Here is a 14,093-nt window from a genome sequence, read left to right on the forward strand (position 1 = left end):
TGTCAGACATAGTATCATTACAAGTGGCAATGAGGTTGTTCAATTCTTAATCAATAAAAACTGAGGGAAAGTAGAAGAGGTGCATTAGGTAACATTGGTAATATTTAGGCTCTTTGTATCACACCCAATTGGTATTCCTTAATGGATTCTCATAGGTTGAGGATGTGGAGGATCCGGAGAATGGAATTTGGCAGTGGGCCGACAAAGCAACTGTAATGTGGTCATTAACAGAAGGCAAATTGTTTGGGATCAGCGAGACACAGGGCAAACCTCTGATGTGCATGGTATTCAAGTAACGTTGAATCTGCTCATTGTATAAAATAAAGGAAAATATAGAGGTAGAAGGATCATTCAGATTTGGGGAATACAGATTGAAATATATTGTTCTTGTAGTGAGAGCGAGGAGAGGAGATATATTTTTTTCATTGCTCAATGAAAGTGATGAGATTGCCATGTATGTGATAAATACTGTTGATTCAGGTATAAGATAATGCAATAGAGTTGAGTTTCACAACCAGGCAATGCAACATGGGGACGGTTTCTGTCTTAAAGAGTTTGCAGTAGATAAAATGTTTGTAAATGGCTGCTCCTAATCAAGCCTTGCCTCCTGGGTGAAGGCAAGTAATATGCAGCAAGTGTAATAGGTTCAAGATGGATTGTAATAATTCACAGATACATGTGTCCATTAGCCGCAAGAGATCAGGATGTAGGGCAATAATTATGTCAGCAGTCTCAATCTGATGTTTACCTGCTTACCTGCATTTGAAAAGTAAGCAAAACAGGGAAGAGCTTATTAGTGGGGGAAGTAGATAAATTTGTTTGTGGATAATGGAAGGTGCATGCCCTAGAAAAAGAGGGCCATCAGTTTTAGGGGGAATGGTGTGATAATTATCTACCAGATCTCCTCTGGTGGGGGGAGGGAATGGTTCTGCTCGGAAAGAGAGATTTATTGCTACTTTGCTGCTAAGAGAAAACAGTGATGATTTGATGGAGCTCCTCATTATTAGAACAGGTGTTGGAAGAAAGTCTGTACAACTCAGTCTCAGACGTAATGGGAATTAAGTGATGTGGTTCGTCATTTTGAGTAACTTTGGGGTGTTCTGGTACAATATAACTTGGCTGAAAACAGGTAATGTGCAGTAGATGGTACTTCCAGCTAGTTTGTTAGAGTGCACACAGTGCACCAGATTATAGGATAGGCACAAGCAAAACATGATGGCTGTCTAATGGGAGAAGCAATCAAAAACTTTATCTTTGATGCTTTTCTTGGCCACATCAGTCCTTCAGTCTCCAGGAGTGCTGTGTGTTAAAAATGATCACCAAGTTCTCTAACGACAGGGTGGGGAGACACTGCACCACCACTTTCCCAAATCAATCCTGCTCTTGCAAATGTTAATGTGAGCATTCAAAGAAGAAGCTCTGTCTTTACACCTTGTACTGCTCTTCATTAGCATAATGGTCCTGGAAACTAGGGTAACAGACGCTGAAACAAAATTCTAAAAGTCGACTACCACAATATTGAATAGGATGCTCAGAGCTAGGGATGGTGGACTTTGAAGATGCCAGAAGGCATTCATAGAATGCTGATACTGAACCATATTCTCTGCTGTGAAGCTTGAGGTAATATTTGAGCCTGAAAAATGGATGCAAGTAATTTGCAGATTCAGCAATTCTAAGCCATGCATGAGGAAGAGATACTAAAAATGAGGTAAATAGTTTCTCAGTGCAATGAGGTTCAATTCACAATACAGCCATCATTACTGAAGGTCACTGATGTCTTTACTCTCTCTAAAAGGAGCTTGGATGAAAGTCAAGCTAGCAGGAAACTGTACTTGAAAAACTTGGAAATCTTGAAAGAGCTAAATAATCCCTCCTTCAATATGCCAGTAGGAAAAGGAGGAATGAACAAACTATTTGCTTTTCCTGACTATGTTATGAGTCTCAGCGATTCAGCGAGGAGTAAAAATAAAGTTAGTAATACACACAGTCCTTAAATGAAGTGGCATCCAGCAGATGCCTATTAAGAGTGTGAGTCGGGTTTAAGGGCAAAGCACACAATTTTACACAAGTGAGCGCGGCCCAGGCATTGCTACAAAAGATTAATCGAACCATTGCAAGTGGCATGATGAGGCGTGAAAAAAATCCACCAGCAAGGGAGTGGCATAGACTTTGATGTAGCAAAATACCAAGGGAAGGAAAAGTGACACTGAACCTCTTTTCACCCGCTCCCCAATGATATCACGTGGTTGAACTGTTGTCAAGTTTAAGTTGTAAAAAAAGAAAGTGGGTTGCCCAAAGTTTTCTCTCAAGTCTACCCGAGATATCATTGAATGCTGTGGTCACCAAACGTTAAGGCTGCCTATACTTAATTTCACTTCCAACCTTTATTCTGCCACCCTAGACTACCTGTCTTTTTACCTCATTTTTAGGTCGAGCACACAAGCGCTTTGCCCTGTTGTAAAAATTATGAGCTTTTAACCACACCCACCTCACACCCAGCACATTCACTCGTTTGTGCGCTTGCCTTTCAAAAATCACTTATCATTGGTAAATGTTTTACGTTTGTCCCACCTTGCAGACTGACCCTTTTACATGGATAATTGCATGATTGCCGATACGTTTGACTGTGAACGAACTTCTTTTACTCTCCCCTTCGCGCTAATGGCGATTTGAATCAGCTTGCTAATGTCAACTAATGTTTAACACTTCACGTTTAATTTGTGTGGCAAGAAAAGTCCATTTAGGAATTTACAAAGCAAATAATGCGAGACCCATTCAATTGCAAATGCTTGTTAAAGGTTCTTTCTTAATCCTGGTTTTTTCCTGTCCCACTTTTTCCCTACATTTCCCTTCCGTTATATCTTTTTTGCCTTTGTCTGACTCTAGGTCAAACTCTGATGAAGAAAAATCTGGTCTCATAAATGAGTGCTGGTGCTCAACAGCTGCAGCCACCAATATAAGATTAATACTACTGTTGTCCTACCTTTAGCGCCTGAGTTGCCCCTTATTTACAGATGAGGAACTAGGAGAGAAGCAAATTGTGGAAACTACTGAACGTTTACAGGGCTATGAGAACAATTTTTTTCTCCTTTTCCCGCCTTTGCTTTCAAAAGCCTCGAGTTCAAGGATATCATGGTCAGTGCCAGGAGTACTAAAGGGCATTGCCAGGGTGGTCTCCGCTACTGGCTACTCCAGATGTGGTCCATGGGTAGTCTGGGGCTGTATTTTGAGTTTTTCTTACTTGCTATATAAAATGTGGTCACACAGTTTGTAGAAGTTATTTCCTTTTCAATAAAAAAGATTGAACATAGGAAATATCAATATCAAAATTAACCTGACGCGTAACCTAATACAGATCACAGGCTCACTAAGGCTTTGCTACTGGGCAGTAAGATTTCCTAAATTAAATCAAGGGCCGGAGATGTCCTTTGTCCTTGAGTCATATAATAGTTATCTAAAGAAATTGGTAATATTTCACTACATATTTTGTAGGTTAATACATATTCTTGGAAATTCTAGCTATATTAGCTATAAGAAATAGACACCCTTTCTATCGCAAAACAATGTTTTCAAGATTATACGGTATTGTTTTCAAAAACACCAGCACGGTCATATCGGAAACCAGAGTCCACGGTCCTCTGCCGGGTGAAGATGCTTGAAAAAGAAAGCCTATGACTAATCAGGAATACCAGCAATCCAATGATCAGGTGAGGCCTTGCTGCTAGCAGAGGTCCAAGCAAATGGGAACTGATATGAACTGAGTACCGCTACTTTTATTTTAACTTTCTGATGGTTTATACAGTTTAGCTAGAGTCACTGCCACAAGTACATAAAGTGACCTTATTAGGAGCATTGTGTAAAGGGTGTGAATTTCACACACTGAAAGTTAACAACACCGGAGTGCAGAATTATCGGAAGTTCCGGGTCGAACTCTGAGAATTCATGAGGAATGAGAAATTACTGAGGGGGATAACTAATTATGATTCAGATTCCACCTCTGTCCCCTCCCCCCTATATTTTGCCACTTTCAGTAGACAAATTCTCTAGCAAAAACATGGAAGGTCCACAGTAACTCCATGGGCCTCATGCTTCTAAATGAGGCCTGGAAAAGGACTACCACCTCAACGGAATGGGACACCTTGTGTTTTTCTCGGCCAAAATAAGTACCTCCAGTCCAAATATTTTTACCCATAAATAGGAGACTGTAAAATGCTCCTGATCTTGAACAGCTCTCAGTTCCCGGCCTCCATCAATGTTCATTGGCAGACAAGTCTGTAAGAAAACAACCGGTGGTGATGCGGATCTGCTGGCCAAAGACACTTCTGACATAAAGATCGCCACCTCTGAGCTGCACTTACAGGAACCAAAATGAGGTTTGTCTTACTCCTCCCACTAATGGTACCTGTGAGACATCACAACAAACGACTGAAGCTCTGCTGCCATCAAGTGCTTTAATCCAAGATCACATTTACGGATCCCGTTGCTCACTAAAACGAAGCTGACCAAATTGTATTATTTAGCAATGTCAATCCTAAATAAAAAGAGGACAGGTGTAAAATTGAAATGGACTGTTGTGCCTGAAAGGGGATACCCGGACAAATTGAAATAAAATCTGTCTGTGGTTATTTGAGTGTCTGAAGCTGCGCATTGCACAAACTGGTTAAAAAGTCCAGTTTTGCGGTGTGTAAAGGGCAATTACTGTCAATCCAACACATGACAGGAAGAGGGACGACCTTGAGGAATGGGTGGAAATGTCGACATGAATGACTAACGCCCCTGATGCCAGACCGCTGTGATATCAGACACACAGAATTACTGAATAACCCAACAGGTCTTGATTAAAATGGGATAGTGGGGAACGGGCTCCTCCAGGCACCCCTTACTGGGCACAAAGTTACAATCCCTAAGCGAGGATTGTGACTTTGAAATCCCAGAGCAAGATAGTGGCTTGATGTAAAATGATAAATGTAAGTTGTTCCAGTGGATTGTGCCAAGAAGCAAAAAGGCTCTAGGTTTGAAAGAGGTGCATGTCCGTTTTTGTGCCCAACCTACCGTGATTCTGTGTTTTTTTCAATGATTTCCAACATGTAAACCTTTGCAAAACTATGGTCTGTCCATAAACATAAAATATTTTTTCTTTTTTAAATGTCCAAATGTGAGTTCCTAGGCACATGAAGTGGCCTGCTGCACCATAACTCAAGAACAGGACTTCAGGATTTCCTCAGCATTCGTGGGGTTTTGAGGAGCACTAGAGGCTGTCTGCTGGTCGTCGAGGGAGAGCCATGCGATTTAGTGGACTTCAGGATTGAAACAGTGGTTCTGGAGCATCTTCTTCTTGCAGATTAGAGCACAGACCGACTTTATGGGGACCCAATACACAGCTAGCGCTTGGTAAGTAACAACTGAAAGCAGAATTAAAAAATTTCTAGCTATCGCGTCAAGAATTTTAGATTCTATTAAGGACACGGAGGCGAGGATTATGCTTCTCTTAACTTTACTGACAAACACAGCAGCCAATAAACAAATTTTATTTCCAAAAACTACATTTCCCATGAGCCTTAGCCCACCAATCATAGCACGATAATGTCCGTAAATAGCTCAAACACCACAGTCCTTCCTCTTTCTTTGCGAAACAGTTCAAACATGCGAACTTGCCAACTTGATCTAGAACTCCTTCCAACTCTTTAATGAAGATCTCCCGAACTGGAAGATGAACTCAAAACACCTGCTTCCTTGATATCCTTCATGAAGTCGTATTAGGATTTCCTGAAATAACGAAAAAACACAACCACTAATATCAAAGTATCATGGGTGGGCATCATTCTCATTATTTAAAAATTATGACAATTGATCATACTCATATTATTGACTTAAATGACCATCAAACCTTAACCATCTTGATAATATAGCTAAAAAACTGGGTGGGATAATCCTCGCCTCCGTGTCCTTAATAGAATCTAAAATTCTTGACGCGATAGCTAGAAATTTTTTAATTCTATGTCAGGACCGGAGGCTTCGGATTATGCTAGTTCAAAGTCTGTTTACCACCTCCGATACCACATCCACAATAGGCTTATGATAGAAAACCTTAAATGTAGAATCATTGGACCAGTCAGCTGCAGCCATGATGTCTTCCAATCTGGCTCCTGTCGCATAGGCTTTGGAGGCCATGGCCCCTCTAACTGAATGAGCACCGAACACATTTATGTCAATGCCTGCTTCGGCTAAAAGCCACTTGACCCATCGGGCTAACGTTGCTGTTGATACAGGTTTAAACGTTTTTTGTAATGAAATCAACAGTTGCCCTGAAACATCCTGTCTGAAATCTCGTGTGACTTCTTCGTAACACTTCAAACATTGAACAACACATAACTTTTTGTTGTGTGGAAACGAAGGGTAAGAAATGCATTTGGATGAGGTTTTTGTACGTCTGGAAATAGAAAAGGATACCCCAGTAGGAGTGAATACTCTACCTGTTAGATCCAGAGCTTTAACATCCGACACCCTTCTGCAAGATAATAAGCATAAAAGCATAGTCAATTTTGCAGACAGTTGTTTACGGGGTAGCTCCTCATTGTCTGGCCAGATCCCGAGGAAACGTAAAATAACGTTAACATCCCACAACGCGGAATATTTTGGTTGTGGTGGTTTTACCATACGGATACCTCTAAGTAACTTACAAATCAAAGGGTGTTCACCTACCGGTTTCCCTTGGATGTGTCGATGACCGGCTGAAAGGGCTGAACGACAATTGTTAATTGTCCTATAAGCCAGACCCTGGGAAGCCAAATCCGACAAAAAATTGGCTATGACGTGAATCTCTGACCCCAGGGGATCCACACTCCTTGAATCGCACCAACGTAACCATTTCCTCCAGGCTTGTTCGTATCTTTTGTGCGTGGAGGGGGCCCAAGATTGGGATAGGAAAAACAATGCTGATTCCGAAACTCCCGGCACTTGCCATCGTCGCCTGAAAGTCTCCAGGCCATCAGGGTTAACAGACCCTGTATCACCAATGGATGAAAGCTGCTCGATGGGTCTGATAGAAGACCTTCCGACCACGGAATTCTCACCGGAAGGTCGCATGACTGATTCATTGTGGAAGGGAACCATGGTTGAGCACTCCACCAGGGAGTCACAAGAGTGATCTCCGAACGTTGGCGACGCACTTGTGCCAGGACGCGCGGAATCATCACAAAGGGAGGAAAGGCATAGAGAAGGACTCTTGGCCATACTTGCATGAATGCGTCCGTCCCCTTCGCTTGAGGGTCCGGCCTCCAACTGAAGAAACAGGGAACTTGACTGTTCAGACGCGAAGCAAAAAGATCCATCTGACATGTCCCCCAACGAGATTGCAGCGCTTGAAAAATGCTCCGATTGAGCATCCAATCGCTGCCATCCCGGAGGAAGCGAGAATTCCAATCCGCAGCTGTATTGATGCTGCCCGGAATGTATTCCGCTATCACCGAAATCCTCTGATTGAGGCAGAAATGCCAGAATTCCTTCGCTATCTCCGCTAGGAGACGAGATCTGGTTCCCCCTAGGCGATTGATGTACCTTACTGCGGAGACATTGTCCATCCGCAGAAGGATGCAGCAATGAGCCTGGCGAGGGGCCAAGGATTTTATGGCGAAAGATCCTGCCAGGAGTTCCAGACAGTTGATGTGATAGGATAACTCCCCCGGGGACCAACGGCCTCCTGTCTCCACCCGGCCGCACCGGGCTCCCCAGCCCCAACGACTGGCATCCGACTCTATCACTACGTCTGGGGAGGAGGGAAAAATCGCTCTGCCATTCCATGCATCCATGTGATCCAGCCACCACGATATTTCTATCTTGGCTTCCTCTGAGAGGGAAACCAACTCTGAATACTGAAGACCCTTCTGAAGGTGACGAATCTTCAACCTCTGAAGTGCCCTGTAGTGTAAAGGCCCCGGGAAGATCGCCTGAATGGATGATGCTAAAAGACCGACCAGGCGGGCTAAAGTCCTCAAGGATATAGTCGGAGAGGCAAGCGCTCTCCTCAACTCCTTCTTGATCAGGTTTCGTTTGCTGACTGGAAGAATCAGTAATGACGTTAAGGAATCTATCTGAAAACCCAGAAACTCCATATTCTGTGAAGGGATCAGGCTGGATTTCTCTGAATTCAGGACAAACCCGAGGTCCTGGAGCAATTTTATTGTCCAATTTAGATGAATCAGCACTAGATCTTTCTCCTGGGCCATGATGAGAATATCGTCTAGATAAATAATCAGACGTACTCCTCTCTCTCTCAAGTATTGCACTACAGGTCGGAGGAGTTTGGTGAAACACCAGGGTGCTGATGATAGGCCGAACGGAAGTACTTTGAATTCGAACCATTGGGAACCCCATTGGAATTGGAGGAAGCGTCTGTGTGGGGCGAATATTGGAACTGAGAGGTAGGCGTCTTTGAGGTCTAATCGAACCATCCAGTCCCTGTCCCTCAAAAGATCCCTGAGCAGGTGAATACCCTCCATCTTGAAATGGCGATACACCATCCAGGAATTGAAATATTTTAAATTCAGGACTAGTCTGGCTCCGCCGCCTTTCTTTTGCACCAAAAAGATAGTGCTGACGAAACCTCGAGGATGAGGGGAGGATTCCACCACCGCCCCTTTCTGAATGAGAGAAAGAATCTCTTCTTTTATGAAATTGCGATCTGAGAGGGAAAAAAGGAGGGGCGTGGGAGGGTTTGATTGTTTTGGGGGTGCGTAAAACTCTAGATGGAAACCCTGAACCGTCTGCAAAACCCAAGGATCTTGCGTAATGGATTCCCAAATCGGAAGAAACAGACCAATTCTGCCCCCCAATATTACTTCTGAGGGAAGAATGATTCTCACCTGAGTTAGTGCTGTCTTGAATGGAGTTAGCTCCCCGGTACCCTCTTGAATTTCTACCTCGACCTCTGTATCGATTGGGATAGAAGTTGCCTTGGTTTGAATAACTTCCTCTATTACCCTGGAAAGCATATCTGGGGTTCTGGAATCTTCGGCCCGGCGCTCGACCCCTGAAGCGTCCGGCCCGAAGAAAAAGAGTATTGTTGAATACCTTTTTTATGTTAGACTGGGCCTTATCAAGAGCTGTGAATGTAGCCACATATTTGCTTAAATTGGAGATGAACTTCTCTCCGAAGAGCATTCCATTAGCTGCCGGTCCGGCTTCGTTAATGGCCAATTCGGCCAGCTTTGGGTCCAAGCGAATCAGGAAGGACCGCCTGCGCTCCGCTGACATGGCGCAATTTGCGTTGCCTAAAAGGCAAATGGCCCTCTGGGCCCATTGAAGAATAGCTTCCGTATCCAGAGGGGTTTCGGATTCTTTGGATTCTACCGCTAAATCCAACATTTTTGTAAGCGGGCCGGATAAATCTAATAATTTGTCCTGGCAGCCTTTCCAGGCCCGGTCTAGGCCCTTCTTTGGATCCTTAGCGAATTTGCGGAGGAAGGATGCCATGTTGGGATCCAGCTCTGGTGTGTCTGCTACCTTGCCCAGTAGGGAGGGACGGGGACACTCAGATCTAAGAGTGTTGCGCACTTCCTTCTCGAAGCTTTTGCGCAGCCTGTCCTGCACATAGTTTGCAACCTCTTGATGAGGAACCCACTCGGTAGAGCGAGGATGGATGATATCTTCCGGGGAGAATAAAAGGTTCTTGCCTTGACTAACGTCCTCTTTAGAAGCGCCATGCTTCGTCTTGCTCCGTTTTTTGCGCGGTTGGGGATCCACCTGCGACCCATCTGAGTCCGATTATGAGGATGACGGGTCGTGATAGCTAGATTGTGATGATGCTTGCACCGGGAAGGAAGGTGAGCTTTGAGGAGGCAATAGACCTCCATATGCATGTTCGCGCAACACTGAAGTTGCCATTTGAGACAATATTTCCGCAGAGGAAGTGCCACTTGAGCGCTGTACGTTAAGATCCAGCACCTCACCAGACTCCCCGGTCTGCCTGCGAGGTTGACTACCTTCGCCTAGAAATTCCCTTCTAGCAAAATTAGATAGAGGTTGGGTAAATGGCTTGAGAGCCTGAATTAACGCCCAATTCACGGAATCTTGCACATGGAAACCAAGTGCTTCCACCAGTCTTTCCTCCATATGATGTTCGGAAGGATTCTCTTGCAGTTGCTCATACTGCTCTTCTTCCTCGGCGTAGTACGCCATCCTTAGATTATAAAATTTTGATCTGCTAGGAGGAGTTAACAGGGGGAGGCGCCCTGGACAGGTGTAACAGTTAGAGACTGTATTTCTATCTATACATAGTGGAGGGAGCCACCTGTCCTAATATTAAAAAAGTTTTAAGTCTTATAATAAAAAGCCTCCTGAGCCAGGCTCAGACAGTATTATTACAGCCCCTACGGGCGCTCTGAGGCCACAAAATTGCACGAGGTGCCCAGTGCGTAGCTCGCGTCGCACCAAGCCGGTCGGAAAACTCTTCCGATCGGGAAATGGTGCGCGCGCGCGCATGGGCATCAAAAGAGGACTGCGTCCTCCAACACGAGCGAACGCTCGTTGCTTAAGGCCTGCTCCCACTCCACAAATCCACTGCAATGGTACAGGGAGCAAGAGCTCCTTAAAACAATACAATAACACTTATTAAAACGCACTTCGAAAACATTAGCAATCAAACTTAGACGCGCCGATAATTCCCTAAATAGCTTAAACAAATACAGAGCGCAGCGTGCGTGACTTAACTGGCTGCTGGAGCAGCAAAGAAAGAGGAAGGACTGTGGTGTTTGAGCTATTTACGGACATTATCGTGCTATGATTGGTGGGCTAAGGCTCATGGGAAATGTAGTTTTTGGAAAAAATGTTTGTTTATTGGCTGCTGTGTTTGTCAGTAAAGTTAAGAGAAGCATAATCCGAAGCCTCCGGTCCTGACATAGAATTGTCTTGGTGAGGCCAGGTGGGATAGTGCGGTCATCTGGTACTTTACAGACACAGGTAGATTACTGAATGGGGGAAGTTTTCACACCATCAGAAACTAACCCAAATGGGGTACTTGGCCCTTCATTGGATACATTCAACACATGCTCGTGGAGGCTGGTCATCCCTCTAAGGGGGAATAAATATAAAACCCTGAAAGGGGAGTCTCCTCTCACTTGCATTGCCAATTGCTAGGTCCTGCTTGGGCTTGGAGCAGCTTACTCTTGAATTATTTTGCATTTGTCAACCGGCACTATAAAGGTCATTTTAACCACATCATCAGTTTATTCGTACACTTGCCTTTTCTTTACGATTTGCCCATACAAACTTTGGTACCTCAGCTTCTCCGGCAGTTGCCTTACCATCGGGAACCTTAGTTCGGATACTGCTTTTGTATTTCACCCAAGGGCCCCAACTTCCACACCAGAGAAAAGAAAACTTTGGGGACTTGGAACGCAAGTATAATTTATGAGCGTTGCAAACTAAGAGAAAGAAATAGCTTTTTATATCATACACGGTTTGCCTCTGATCATTGGCAGAAGTTGGGTTAAAAGACGCGATTTAGCCAAAACCAATACTGCCCAATGATGAACATCGTATTTACACCTCCAAGGAGCAAACTCACTGTTGAGCTGTTTACATGCAGAGACGTGAATCTCGCCCGTGTATTGTGCCGGCAGAGAGTGCGTGCATACCCATTTGTTGGATCATGGCGAGCCTAAAGTGTTAAATATATGAACGGCTCTGCCTGCCCGTGTGGTGCGCAGTGCACTTCGGCTCATTGAGCACTTTTAAATGTCTTTTGGTAATACACGGAACAGGACTTTAAGGACGTGAGCTGTAATGACGACGCTTGACTCAGTTCACTTTTAACAGGTGCTTTATTAAACTCATACCCACTCCCAGAATGCCCGTTTCCCCATATGAGCCCTCGGCAACGTCATCTCCGGTGCGGTCATTCCGGCCCACGAGGAGGGGCGACCTTTATTAAACCCCTTGCAGGGTGGGCTGGCCCAAATACGGGCCAACACTAGAAAGGACCGGTTTGTTTTACTTTCAGTAAGTTTCCCATAGGAGATAAGTAGGTTAAAGTACAAGTACCTGGAGGAGGACGGCGCACAGCGTATACTGTTCTCTCGCTTTCAGCTCTCCAGAATAAGCTTGTGCTCTGAGCGGGTGTGGTTGATAACATGACTGTGAGCTGATGTAAACAGAGAGCAACTCTTCCGGGTGACGTCGGTTTTTTGAAAACCAAAAAAACAGGATTCCACAATCATATCAGTAAGATCACAGTTTCTCATCGACTAAGGGCACAGAACACTTGGTGATACTTGTAAGGGGGACCATACCCCTGTGAGCACTGTCAGTCTTTTGTGAAAGGGACCCCCGACTCCTCAATTTACAGCACCTGGAGGCTCTCTATCGACCCATTAGGATGCAGGGCCATCCCTCCCTAACCCGACTAAAGCGCATCCCGGCCTTACCGCAGTGCGGAACATGCGCGGGACGGGCCCAGTGCTTAATTTGTGCTTGTTGTTCTAGTGCAGAGCACCAGCACTTATTTTTGAGGGCCAGCACTAATTTTTCTGCCTCGAGCATTTACTGCGATGAAAAGATACATATGGAAAAGGGGGAGAGAGCAGAAAGCTGCAAGGGTGAGCTGAAGGGACATTGATGGAAGAGGCCCGAGATGACTTCAGGATTATGCTGCCTCAGTTTTCTGTGCTCGCACATTTAATTGCAGCACTCTGTGTTTCAGAGGAGGGCTTTGGGCACTGGTACGTTTTTATTTACAAATTAAGCAAAATGGAAGATTCCAAGTTGGACCTATTGTGCCAGAGGTTGCTGTTCCAGCACTGTATCATGATGTGCTGCAGTTGGTTGGACAAGCTTTGCAGAAAACTGTTGTCCACACTATCCACCTAACGACAGACGTGGACCAGTTGTCAGACGACTGATTATATGTGTATCACTGCACACTGGATCTCTTTTGTGGGGGCAAAACAAAAGATATCTACTGGTCGTGGCCAAGAAGAACATTTTAATAGCGTTTGGCAACATGCAACAGTAGCCATGGAGAAATCACACACAGCTGCAAATATATTGAATTAATTTAATAGCAAGAGGTCTTCGAATTGGATTTGTTGCCACGGACAATGGCAGTAACATAGTCAAGGCCACAACAGATGGTGGTTATTTCAAGGTCCTGTGTTTGGCCCACTGCATCAACCCGGTTGTGCAAGACTTTCTTAAAAAAGAAGACATAGCTAGCAACATACTGACCACCTGCAGACCCATCTACACTGATTTCAACCATTCTTTTAAAGCTCAGAAACAGTTGTGGATTATTCAGAGTGATAACAGAGTAATAGTTAAAGCCTTGGTACAGAAGGTACCAACATGTTGGAACTCAACCTATTATATGGTCCAACATCTGTTTGAGCAGTACAAACAGCTCAATGACTGTCTTTACGGCTAAAGATTTCTGAAAGGTTTGCATTTGGGGGTGCGAAGGAAAACCCAGAAGTGCACTCCTTGGTTGAGAGCCTAAGCAATCGCTTGGCTTGTAATGTAAGGCTACAAAAATACATTATCTCCTCTGAAGAGTACATATGTGCCACCCTACTTGATCTACGCTACAAAAAAATCTTCATGCATTCAATCGAGGAGGTGGATTGTTGAGCAAGCAGGAGAACTGGAAGAAGAACAGCTGAAACTTAGAGTCCCACTCTGCAGTTCTGGGGTGCCGCTTCCAACTACCAGAGAGGGCAGTCTTATCTCACATCTGCCAACCCCACCAGCAAGAAAACCGGTGACAACAGTAACAGACGAATCGGACCCAAACTCTAAATTGGCTTTGTTTCAAGTGGCAGGTCTTAAGTTCAGTGTAGATGTGAAGGAAAAAGCGGACGAGCAGGTGGCAGCAGCAATGACCATTCAGAGGATTTTCCAGGAGAATCTGGATGACCTGAAAGAGGTATATGTGGATCAACATCCATTGCTGTATTGGTAGGGAAAGATACAGCAATGGCTAGAGCTCAGCAGGCTGGCAATAAAGTATCTGGCTTATCCTGTAGCCAATGTGTCTGCTGAATGTTTTTTCAGTGCAGCTCGTGCAATTGTAACAGTGAGAAGGACCAGTCTCTCACTTCAAA

At 44.5% G+C, this 14,093-nt stretch overlaps 1 protein-coding gene across 2 annotated transcripts in view; it reads right to left on the reverse strand.

Annotated features, from left to right (window-relative positions):
- The window catches only part of LOC138304559 (E3 ubiquitin-protein ligase RNF14-like), a 68,691-nt gene extending 56,524 nt beyond the window's left edge, over positions 1-12,167 (reverse strand). Inside the window, exons 1-2 of one of the 2 annotated variants that reach the window (XR_011205590.1) lie at positions 12,040-12,161; positions 5,432-5,766 (exon numbers count right to left, since the gene is read on the reverse strand). The gene's annotated coding sequence lies outside the window, so the exon portion shown is untranslated. Of the gene's footprint in view, positions 1-5,431; positions 5,767-12,039 lie in introns of those variants that run through there. The other variant, XM_069244718.1, reaches the window with a different exon arrangement.
- Between the last annotated feature and the right edge of the window lie 1,926 nt (positions 12,168-14,093).

Source organism: Pleurodeles waltl, chromosome 7 (genome assembly GCF_031143425.1).
Source record: "Pleurodeles waltl isolate 20211129_DDA chromosome 7, aPleWal1.hap1.20221129, whole genome shotgun sequence".
NCBI classification, from domain to species: domain Eukaryota; kingdom Metazoa; phylum Chordata; class Amphibia; order Caudata; family Salamandridae; genus Pleurodeles; species Pleurodeles waltl.